Below are 12,004 nucleotides of genomic sequence, written 5' to 3'. Positions count from 1 at the left end.
CTATACCCTGTCCTTCCCCCCCTCTGGGACTGGGGTACACAGTGTGATCTATACCCTGTCCTTTCCCCCCTCTGGGACTGGGGTACACAGTGTGATCTATACCCTGTCCTTCCCCCCCCTCTGGGACTGGGGTACACAGTGTGATCTATACCCTGTCCTTCCCCCCCCCTCTGCGACTGGGGTACACAGTGTGATCTATACCCTGTCCTTTCCCCCCTCTGGGACTGGGGTACACAGTGTGATAGATACACTGTCCTTTCCCCCTCTGGGACTGGGGGGGGTCACAGTGTGATAGATACACTGTCCTTCCCCCCCTCTGGAACTGGGGTACACAGTGTGATCTATACCCTGTCCTCCCCCCCCCTCTGGGACTGGGGGGTCACAGTGTGATCTATACCCTGTCCTTCCCCCCCTCTGGGACTGGGGTACACAGTGTGATCTATACCCTGTCCTCCCCCCCCCTCTGGGACTGGGGGGTACACAGTGTGATCTATACACTGTCCTTCCCCCCCTCTGGGACTGGGGTACACAGTGTGATCTATACCCTGTCCTTCCCCCCCTCTGGGACTGGGGTACACAGTGTGATCTATACCCTGTCCTTCCCCGCCTCTGGGACTGGGGTACACAGTGTGATCTATACCCTGTCCTTCCCCCCCCTCTGGGACTGGGGTACACAGTGTGATCTATACCCTGTCCTTCCCCCCCCTCTGGGACTGGGGTACACAGTGTGATCTATACCCTGTCCTTCCCCCCCTCTGGGACTGGGGTACACAGTGTGATCTATACCCTGTCCTTCCCCCCCTCTGGGACTGGGGTACACAGTGTGATAGATACACTGTCCTTCCCCCCTCTGGGACTGGGGGGGGTCACAGTGTGATCTATACCCTGTCCTTCCCCCCCCTCTGGGACTGGGGTACACAGTGTGATCTATACCCTGTCCTCCCCCCCCCTCTGGGACTGGGGTACACAGTGTGATCTATACCCTGTCCTTCCCCCCCCCTCTGGGACTGGGGTACACAGTGTGATCTATACCCTGTCCTCCCCCCCCCTCTGGGACTGGGGGGTACACAGTGTGATCTATACACTGTCCTTCCCCCCCTCTGGGACTGGGGTACACAGTGTGATCTATACCCTGTCCTTCCCCCCCTCTGGGACTGGGGTACACAGTGTGATAGATACACTGTCCTTCCCCCCCCTCTGGGACTGGGGTACACAGTGTTATAGATACACTGTCCTTCCCCCCTCTGGGACTGGGGTACACAGTGTGATCTATACCCTGTCCTTCCCCCCCCTCTGGGACTGGGGGGTACACAGTGTGATCTATACCCTGTCCTCCCCCCCCCTCTGGGACTGGGGTACACAGTGTGATCTATACCCTGTCCTTCCCCCCCCCTCTGGGACTGGGGTACACAGTGTGATATATACTCTGTCCTTCCCCCCCTCTGGGACTGGGGTACACAGTGTGATCTATACCCTGTCCTTCCCCCCCTCTGGGACTGGGGTACACAGTGTGATCTATACCCTGTCCTTTCCCCCCTCTGGGACTGGGGTACACAGTGTGATCTATACCCTGTCCTTCCCCCCCCCTCTGGGACTGGGGGGTACACAGTGTGATCTATACCCTGTCCTTCCCCCCCTCTGGGACTGGGGTACACAGTGTGATCTATACCCTGTCCTTCCCCCCCCCCCCTCTGGGACTGGGGTACACAGTGTGATCTATACCCTGTCCTTCCCCCCCCCCTGGGACTGGGGGGTCACAGTGTGATCTATACCCTGTCCTTCCCCCCCTCTGGGACTGGGGTACACAGTGTGATCTATACCCTGTCCTTCCCCCCCTCTGGGACTGGGGTACACAGTGTGATCTATACCCTGTCCTTCCCCCCCTCTGGGACTGGGGTACACAGTGTGATCTATACCCTGTCCTTCCCCCCCTCTGGGACTGGGGTCACAGTGTGATCTATACCCTGTCCTTCCCCCCCTCTGGGACTGGGGTACACAGTGTGATCTATACCCTGTCCTTTCCCCCCTCTGGGACTGGGGTACACAGTGTGATCTATACCCTGTCCTTTCCCCCCTCTGGGACTGGGGTACACAGTGTGATCTATACCCTGTCCTTCCCCCCCCCCTCTGGGACTGGGGTACACAGTGTGATCTATACCCTGTCCTTCCCCCCCCCCTCTGGGACTGGGGTACACAGTGTGATCTATACCCTGTCCTTCCCCCCCTCTGGGACTGGGGTACACAGTGTGATCTATACCCTGTCCTTCCCCCCTCTGGGACTGGGGTACACAGTGTGATTTATACACTGTCCTTCCCCCCCTCTGGGACTGGGGGGTACACAGTGTGATCTATACCCTGTCCTTCCCCCCCCCTCTTGGACTGGGGGGTCACAGTGTGATCTATACCCTGTCCTTCCCCCCCCTCTGGGACTGGGGTACACAGTGTGATCTATACCCTGTCCTTCCCCCCCCTCTGGGACTGGGGTACACAGTGTGATCGATACCCTGTCCTTCCCCCCCTCTGGGACTGGGGTACACAGTGTGATCTATACCCTGTCCTTCCCCCCCTCTGGGACTGGGGGGTCACAGTGTGATCTATACCCTGTCCTTCCCCCCCCTCTGGGACTGGGGTACACAGTGTGATCTATACCCTGTCCTTCCCCCCCCTCTGGGACTGGGGTACACAGTGTGATCTATACCCTGTCCTTCCCCCCCTCTGGGACTGGGGTACACAGTGTGATCTATACACTGTCCTTCCCCCCCTCTGGGACTGGGGTACACAGTGTGATCTATACCCGGTCCTTCCCCCCCCCCTCTGGGACTGGGGTACACAGTGTGATCTATACCCTGTCCTTCCCCCCCTCTGGGACTGGGGGGTACACAGTGTGATCTATACCCTGTCCTTCCCCCCCTCTGGGACTGGGGGGTACACAGTGTGATCTATACCCTGTCCTTCCCCCCCTCTGGGACTGGGGTACACAGTGTGATCTATACACTGTCCTTCCCCCCCTCTGGGACTGGGGGGTACACAGTGTGATCTATACCCTGTCCTTCCCCACCCTCTGGGACTGGGGTACACAGTGTGATCTATACCCTGTCCTTCCCCACCTCTGGGACTGGGGTCACAGTGTGATCTATACCCTGTCCTTCCCCCCCTCTGGGACTGGGGTACACAGTGTGATCTATACCCTGTCCTTCCCCCCCTCTGGGACTGGGGTACACAGTGTGATCTATACCCTGTCCTTCCCCCCCCCCCCTCTGGGACTGGGGTACACAGTGTGATCTATACCCTGTCCTTCCCCACCTCTGGGACTGGGGTCACAGTGTGATAGATACACTGTCCTTCCCCCCCTCTGGGACTGGGGGGTACACAGTGTGATCTATACCCTGTCCTTCCCCCCCTCTGGGACTGGGGTACACAGTGTGATCTATACCCTGTCCTTCCCCCCCTCTGGGACTGGGGTACACAGTGTGATCTATACCCTGTCCTTCCCCCCCTCTGGGACTGGGGTACACAGTGTGATAGATACACTGTCCTTCCCCCCCTCTGGGACTGGGGGGTACACAGTGTGATCTATACCCTGTCCTTCCCCCCCCTCTGGGACTGGGGTACACAGTGTGATCTATACCCTGTCCTTCCCCCCCTCTGGGACTGGGGTACACAGTGTGATCTATACCCTGTCCTTCCCCCCCTCTGGGACTGGGGGGTACACAGTGTGATCTATACCCTGTCCTTCCCCCCCCCCTCTGGGACTGGGGTACACAGTGTGATCTATACCCTGTCCTTCCCCCCCTCTGGGACTGGGGGGTACACAGTGTGATCTATACCCTGTCCTTCCCCCCCTCTGGGACTGGGGTACACAGTGTGATCTATACACTGTCCTTCCCCCCCTCTGGGACTGGGGTACACAGTGTGATCTATACCCTGTCCTTCCCCCCCTCTGGGACTGGGGTACACAGTGTGATCTATACCCTGTCCTTCCCCCCCCTCTGGGACTGGGGTACACAGTGTGATCTATACCCTGTCCTTCCCCCCCTCTGGGACTGGGGTACACAGTGTGATCTATACCCTGTCCTTCCCCCCCTCTGGGACTGGGGTACACAGTGTGATCTATACCCTGTCCTTCCCCCCCCTCTGGGACTGGGGTACACAGTGTGATCTATACCCTGTCCTTCCCCCCCCCCTCTGGGACTGGGGTACACAGTGTGATCTATACCCTGTCCTCCCCCCCCTCTGGGACTGGGGTACACAGTGTGATAGATACACTGTCCTTCCCCCCCTCTGGGACTGGGGGGGTCACAGTGTGATCTATACCCTGTCCTTCCCCCCCTCTGGGACTGGGGTACACAGTGTGATCTATACACTGTCCTTCCCCCCCTCTGGGACTGGGGTACACAGTGTGATCTATACCCTGTCCTTCCCCCCCTCTGGGACTGGGGTACACAGTGTGATCTATACCCTGTCCTTCCCCCCCCTCTGGGACTGGGGTACACAGTGTGATCTATACCCTGTCCTTCCCCCCCTCTGGGACTGGGGTACACAGTGTGATCTATACCCTGTCCTTCCCCCCCTCTGGGACTGGGGTACTCAGTGTGATCTATACCCTGTCCTTTCCCCCCCCTCTGGGACTGGGGTACTCAGTGTGATCTATACCCTGTCCTTCCCCCCCTCTGGGACTGGGGTACACAGTGTGATCTATACCCTGTCCTTCCCCCCCTCTGGGACTGGGGGGGTACACAGTGTGATCTATACCCTGTCCTTTCCCCCCCCTCTGGGACTGGGGTCACAGTGTGATCTATACCCTGTCCTTCCCCCCTCTGGGACTGGGGGGTCACAGTGTGATCTATACCCTGTCCTTCCCCCCCTCTGGGACTGGGGGGTCACAGTGTGATTTATACCCTGTCCTTCCCCCCCCCCTCTCTGTGGTTTGTCTGAGTGAGGGAGTTGAGTCTCTCTCAGGGGACAGATGGTGTCGGATGATCTGCTCCCCTCTGATCGTATTACTGTGTGCGATGCTGGGTCAGTGCCGGATTTAGCCCTGGGCTGGTGATTCCGATAGGAATGCCAGCAGTCCGAGAGGAAGCATTGCAGTGTTGATAAGGGCGGCGTTTCCCTCTTATCACCCCGATGGGATCGAACCTGAATAAACGAGACCAACAGGGGATGGAGCCAGGAGGCCAGGGAGTGAGACTGAGAGGAGGAGAGATCCTGAGAACGATTTCATACCTGTGGGTTTAGCAGCTGCCTGTTTGGTGGTGGACTCAGCGGCTGTCTCTCTCTCCCTCTCTCTCTCTCTCTCCCTCTCTCTCTCTGTGCCTCTGATGGCGAAGTGCTGTGTAATGTGACTGTCAGCGATTGGATATCCAGGTCACCGCAGTTTTCAGCTCAATGCATTCCCCCATCCCCCAATCCCAGGGGATTCCAGGTGCTGGGCAGTGGGATAGAGTGACAGACACAGCGCAGGATTAGCACATCACATTCCAGGTTATCTATCCCTATATCCCAGCCCCCAACATTCCACGGAGAGTCCAGTCTCGGACGTGGGTCAGTGCAGAGGGAGGGGGCACTGTCGGAGGGTCAGTGCTGAGGGAGGGGGCACTGTCGGAGGGTCAGTGCTGAGGGAGTGGGCACTGTCGGTGGGTCAGTGCTGAGGGAGGGGGCACTGTCGGAGGGTCAGTGCACAGGGAGTGGGCACTGTCGGTGGGTCAGTGCTGAGGGAGGGGGCACTGTCGGGGGATCAGTGCTGAGGGAGGGGGCACTGTCGGAGGGTCAGTGCACAGGGAGTGGGCACTGTCGGAGGGTCAGTGCTGAGGGAGTGGACACTGTCGGAGGGTCAGTGCTGAGGGAGTGGGCACTGTCGGAGGGTCAGTGCTGAGGGAGTGGGCACTGTCGGAGGGTCAGTGCTGAGGGAGTGGGCACTGTCTGAGGGTCAGTGCTGAGGGAGTGGGCACTGTCGGAGGGTCAGTGCTGAGGGAGTGGGCACTGTCGGAGGGTCAATGCAGAGGGAGTGGGCACTGTCGGAGGGTCAGTGCTGAGGGAGTGGGCACTGTGGGAGGGTCAGTGCTGAGGGAGTGGGCACTGTCGGAGGGTCAGTGCTGAGGGAGTGGGCACTGTCGGAGGGTCAGTGCTGAGGTAATGGGCCCTGTCGGAGGGTCAGTGCTGAGGGAGGGGTCACTGTCGGAGGGTCAGTGCTTGGTGAATGTGTGTGGGGGGTTCCCTCTCCAAGTTGTGCACCAATCCCTTGGTGAAGTCAGACTGAGCAGAATGAAAACACTCACCGGTTCGTTGTGGGAAACGATACGGCTGCAGTTCGGCAAAAGGCCGGGAGTGGGTTACCATGGACCGGGATATCACGGCACCGGGGCACGTCTGAGAGAGAAAGGGACAGCTCTCAGTCCCTTACTCCCAGACACACTCACACAGATGGACACAGACTCTCAGTCACTTACTCCCAGACACACTCACTCAGATGGACACAGACTCTCAGTCCCTTACTCCCAGACACACTCACTCAGATGGACACAGACTCTCAGTCCCTTACTCCCAGACACACTCACTCAGATGGACACAGACTCTCAGTCACTTACTCCCAGACACACTCACTCAGATGGACACAGACTCTCAGTCACTTACTCCCAGACACACTCACTCAGATGGACACAGACTCTCAGTCACTTACTCCCAGACACACTCACTCAGATGGACACAGACTCTCAGTCCCTTACTCCCAGACACACTCACTCAGATGGACACAGACTCTCAGTCACTTACTCCCAGACACACTCACTCAGATGGACACAGACTCTCAGTCACTTACTCCCAGACACACTCACTCAGATGGACACAGACTCTCAGTCCCTTACTCCCAGACACACTCACTCAGATGGACACAGACTCTCAGTCACTTACTCCCAGACACACTCACTCAGATGGACACAGACTCTCAGTCACTTACTCCCAGACACACTCACTCAGATGGACACAGACTCTCAGTCACTTACTCCCAGACACACTCACTCAGATGGACACAGACTCTCAGTCACTTACTCCCAGACACACTCACTCAGATGGACACAGACTCTCAGTCCCTTACTCCCAGACACACTCACTCAGATGGACACAGACTCTCAGTCACTTACTCCCAGACACACTCACTCAGATGGACACAGACTCTCAGTCACTTACTCCCAGACACACTCACTCAGATGGACACAGACTCTCAGTCACTTACTCCCAGACACACTCACTCAGATGGACACAGACTCTCAGTCCCTTACTCCCAGACACACTCACTCAGATGGACACAGACTCTCAGTCACTTACTCCCAGACACACTCACTCAGATGGACACAGACTCTCAGTCCCTTACTCCCAGACACACTCACTCAGATGGACACAGACTCTCAGTCACTTACTCCCAGACACACTCACTCAGATGGACACAGACTCTCAGTCACTTACTCCCAGACACACTCACTCAGATGGACACAGACTCTCAGTCACTTACTCCCAGACACACTCACTCAGATGGACACAGACTCTCAGTCACTTACTCCCAGACACACTCACTCAGATGGACACAGACTCTCAGTCACTTACTCCCAGACACACTCACTCAGATGGACACAGACTCTCAGTCACTTACTCCCAGACACACTCACTCAGATGGACACAGACTCTCAGTCACTTACTCCCAGACACACTCACACAGATGGACACAGACTCTCAGTCCCTTACTCCCAGATACACTCACTCAGATGGACACAGACTCTCAGTCCCTTACTCCCAGACACACTCACTCAGATGGACACAGACTCTCAGTCACTTACTCCCAGACACACTCACTCAGATGGACACAGACTCTCAGTCACTTACTCCCAGACACACTCACTCAGATGGACACAGACTCTCAGTCACTTACTCCCAGACACACTCACTCAGATGGACACAGACTCTCAGTCACTTACTCCCAGACACACTCACTCAGATGGACACAGACTCTCAGTCACTTACTCCCAGACACACTCACTCAGATGGACACAGACTCTCAGTCACTTACTCCCAGACACACTCACTCAGATGGACACAGACTCTCAGTCACTTACTCCCAGACACACTCACTCAGATGGAGACAGACTCTCAGTCACTTACTCCCAGACACACTCACTCAGATGGACACAGACTCTCAGTCCCTTACTCCCAGACACACTCACTCAGATGGACACAGACTCTCAGTCACTTACTCCCAGACACACTCACTCAGATGGACACAGACTCTCAGTCACTTACTCCCAGACACACTCACTCAGATGGAGACAGACTCTCAGTCACTTACTCCCAGACACACTCACTCAGATGGACACAGACTCTCAGTCACTTACTCCCAGACACACTCACTCAGATGGACACAGACTCTCAGTCCCTTACTCCCAGACACACTCACTCAGATGGACACAGACTCTCAGTCACTTACTCAGAGACACACTCACTCAGATGGACACAGACTCTCAGTCCCTTACTCCCAGACATACTCACTCAGATGGACACAGACTCTCAGTCACTTACTCAGAGACACACTCACTCAGATGGACACAGACTCTCAGTCCCTTACTCCCAGACATACTCACTCAGATGGACACAGACTCTCAGTCACTTACTCAGAGACACACTCACTCAGATGGACACAGACTCTCAGTCACTTACTCCCAGACACACTCACTCAGATGGACACAGACTCTCAGTCACTTACTCAGAGACACACTCACTCAGATGGACACAGACTCTCAGTCCCTTACTCCCAGACATACTCACTCAGATGGACACAGACTCTCAGTCACTTACTCAGAGACACACTCACTCAGATGGACACAGACTCTCAGTCCCTTACTCCCAGACATACTCACTCAGATGGACACAGACTCTCAGTCACTTACTCCGAGACACACTCACTCAGATGGACACAGACTCTCAGTCACTTACTCCCAGACACACTCACTCAGATGGACACAGACTCTCAGTCACTTACTCCCAGACACACTCACTCAGATGGACACAGACTCTCAGTCACTTACTCCCAGTCACACTCACACAGATGGACACAGACTCTCAGTCACTTACTCCCAGACACACTCACTCAGATGGACACAGACTCTCAGTCACTTACTCCCAGACACACTCACTCAGATGGACACCGACTCTCAGTCACTTACTCCCAGACACACTCACTCAGATGGACACAGACTCTCAGTCCCTTACTCCCAGACACACTCACTCAGATGGACACAGACTCTCAGTCACTTACTCCCAGACACACTCACTCAGATGGACACAGACTCTCAGTCACTTACTCCCAGACACACTCACTCAGATGGACACAGACTCTCAGTCCCTTACTCCCAGACACACTCACTCAGATGGACACAGACTCTCAGTCACTTACTCCCAGACACACTCACTCAGATGGACACAGACTCTCAGTCACTTACTCCCAGACACACTCACTCAGATGGACACAGACTCTCAGTCACTTACTCCCAGACACACTCACTCAGATGGACACAGACTCTCAGTCACTTACTCCCAGACACACTCACTCAGATGGACACAGACTCTCAGTCACTTACTCCCAGACACACTCACTCAGATGGACACAGACTCTCAGTCACTTACTCCCAGACACACTCACTCAGATGGACACAGACTCTCAGTCACTTACTCCCAGACACACTCACACAGATGGACACAGACTCTCAGTCCCTTACTCCCAGATACACTCACTCAGATGGACACAGACTCTCAGTCCCTTACTCCCAGACACACTCACTCAGATGGACACAGACTCTCAGTCACTTACTCCCAGACACACTCACTCAGATGGACACAGACTCTCAGTCACTTACTCCCAGACACACTCACTCAGATGGACACAGACTCTCAGTCACTTACTCCCAGACACACTCACTCAGATGGACACAGACTCTCAGTCACTTACTCCCAGACACACTCACTCAGATGGACACAGACTCTCAGTCACTTACTCCCAGACACACTCACTCAGATGGACACAGACTCTCAGTCACTTACTCCCAGACACACTCACTCAGATGGACACAGACTCTCAGTCACTTACTCCCAGACACACTCACTCAGATGGAGACAGACTCTCAGTCACTTACTCCCAGACACACTCACTCAGATGGACACAGACTCTCAGTCCCTTACTCCCAGACACACTCACTCAGATGGACACAGACTCTCAGTCACTTACTCCCAGACACACTCACTCAGATGGACACAGACTCTCAGTCACTTACTCCCAGACACACTCACTCAGATGGAGACAGACTCTCAGTCACTTACTCCCAGACACACTCACTCAGATGGACACAGACTCTCAGTCACTTACTCCCAGACACACTCACTCAGATGGACACAGACTCTCAGTCCCTTACTCCCAGACACACTCACTCAGATGGACACAGACTCTCAGTCACTTACTCAGAGACACACTCACTCAGATGGACACAGACTCTCAGTCCCTTACTCCCAGACATACTCACTCAGATGGACACAGACTCTCAGTCACTTACTCAGAGACACACTCACTCAGATGGACACAGACTCTCAGTCCCTTACTCCCAGACATACTCACTCAGATGGACACAGACTCTCAGTCACTTACTCAGAGACACACTCACTCAGATGGACACAGACTCTCAGTCACTTACTCCCAGACACACTCACTCAGATGGACACAGACTCTCAGTCACTTACTCAGAGACACACTCACTCAGATGGACACAGACTCTCAGTCCCTTACTCCCAGACATACTCACTCAGATGGACACAGACTCTCAGTCACTTACTCAGAGACACACTCACTCAGATGGACACAGACTCTCAGTCCCTTACTCCCAGACATACTCACTCAGATGGACACAGACTCTCAGTCACTTACTCCGAGACACACTCACTCAGATGGACACAGACTCTCAGTCACTTACTCCCAGACACACTCACTCAGATGGACACAGACTCTCAGTCACTTACTCCCAGACACACTCACTCAGATGGACACAGACTCTCAGTCACTTACTCCCAGTCACACTCACACAGATGGACACAGACTCTCAGTCACTTACTCCCAGACACACTCACTCAGATGGACACAGACTCTCAGTCACTTACTCCCAGACACACTCACTCAGATGGACACCGACTCTCAGTCACTTACTCCCAGACACACTCACTCAGATGGACACAGACTCTCAGTCCCTTACTCCCAGACACACTCACTCAGATGGACACAGACTCTCAGTCACTTACTCCCAGACACACTCACTCAGATGGACACAGACTCTCAGTCACTTACTCCCAGACACACTCACTCAGATGGACACAGACTCTCAGTCACTTACTCCCAGACACACTCACTCAGATGGACACAGACTCTCAGTCCCTTACTCCCAGACACACTCACTCAGATGGACACAGTCTCTCAGTCACTTACTCCCAGACACACTCACTCAGATGGACACAGACTCTCAGTCACTTACTCCCAGACACACTCACTCAGATGGACACAGACTCTCAGTCCCTTACTCCCAGACACACTCACTCAGATGGACACAGACTCTCAGTCACTTACTCCCAGACACACTCACTCAGATGGACACAGACTCTCAGTCACTTACTCCCAGACACACTCACTCAGATGGACACAGACTCTCAGTCACTTACTCCCAGACACACTCACTCAGATGGACACAGACTCTCAGTCCCTTACTCCCAGACACATTCACTCAGATGGACACAGACTCTCAGTCACTTACTCCCAGACACACTCACTCAGATGGACACAGACTCTCAGTCACTTACTCAGAGACACACTCACACAGATGGACACAGACTCTCAGTCCCTTACTCCCAGACACACTCACTCAGATGGACACAGGCTCTCAGTCACTTACTCAGAGACACACTCACTCAGATGGACACAGACTCT

The 12,004-nt window shown here is 54.9% G+C and overlaps 1 protein-coding gene across 1 annotated transcript in view; it reads right to left on the bottom strand.

Moving 5' to 3' along the window:
* LOC140470488 (cardiotrophin-2-like) overlaps positions 1-5,324 on the bottom strand; it is a 30,903-nt gene extending 25,579 nt beyond the window's left edge. The window contains exon 1 of the mRNA XM_072566597.1: positions 5,227-5,324. The gene's annotated coding sequence lies outside the window, so the exon portion shown is untranslated. The remainder of the gene's footprint in view (positions 1-5,226) is intronic.
* Between the last annotated feature and the right edge of the window lie 6,680 nt (positions 5,325-12,004).

Source organism: Chiloscyllium punctatum, chromosome 51 (assembly GCF_047496795.1).
Source record: "Chiloscyllium punctatum isolate Juve2018m chromosome 51, sChiPun1.3, whole genome shotgun sequence".
NCBI lineage: Eukaryota > Metazoa > Chordata > Chondrichthyes > Orectolobiformes > Hemiscylliidae > Chiloscyllium > Chiloscyllium punctatum.
This window is presented reverse-complemented; position numbering and strand designations above follow the sequence as displayed.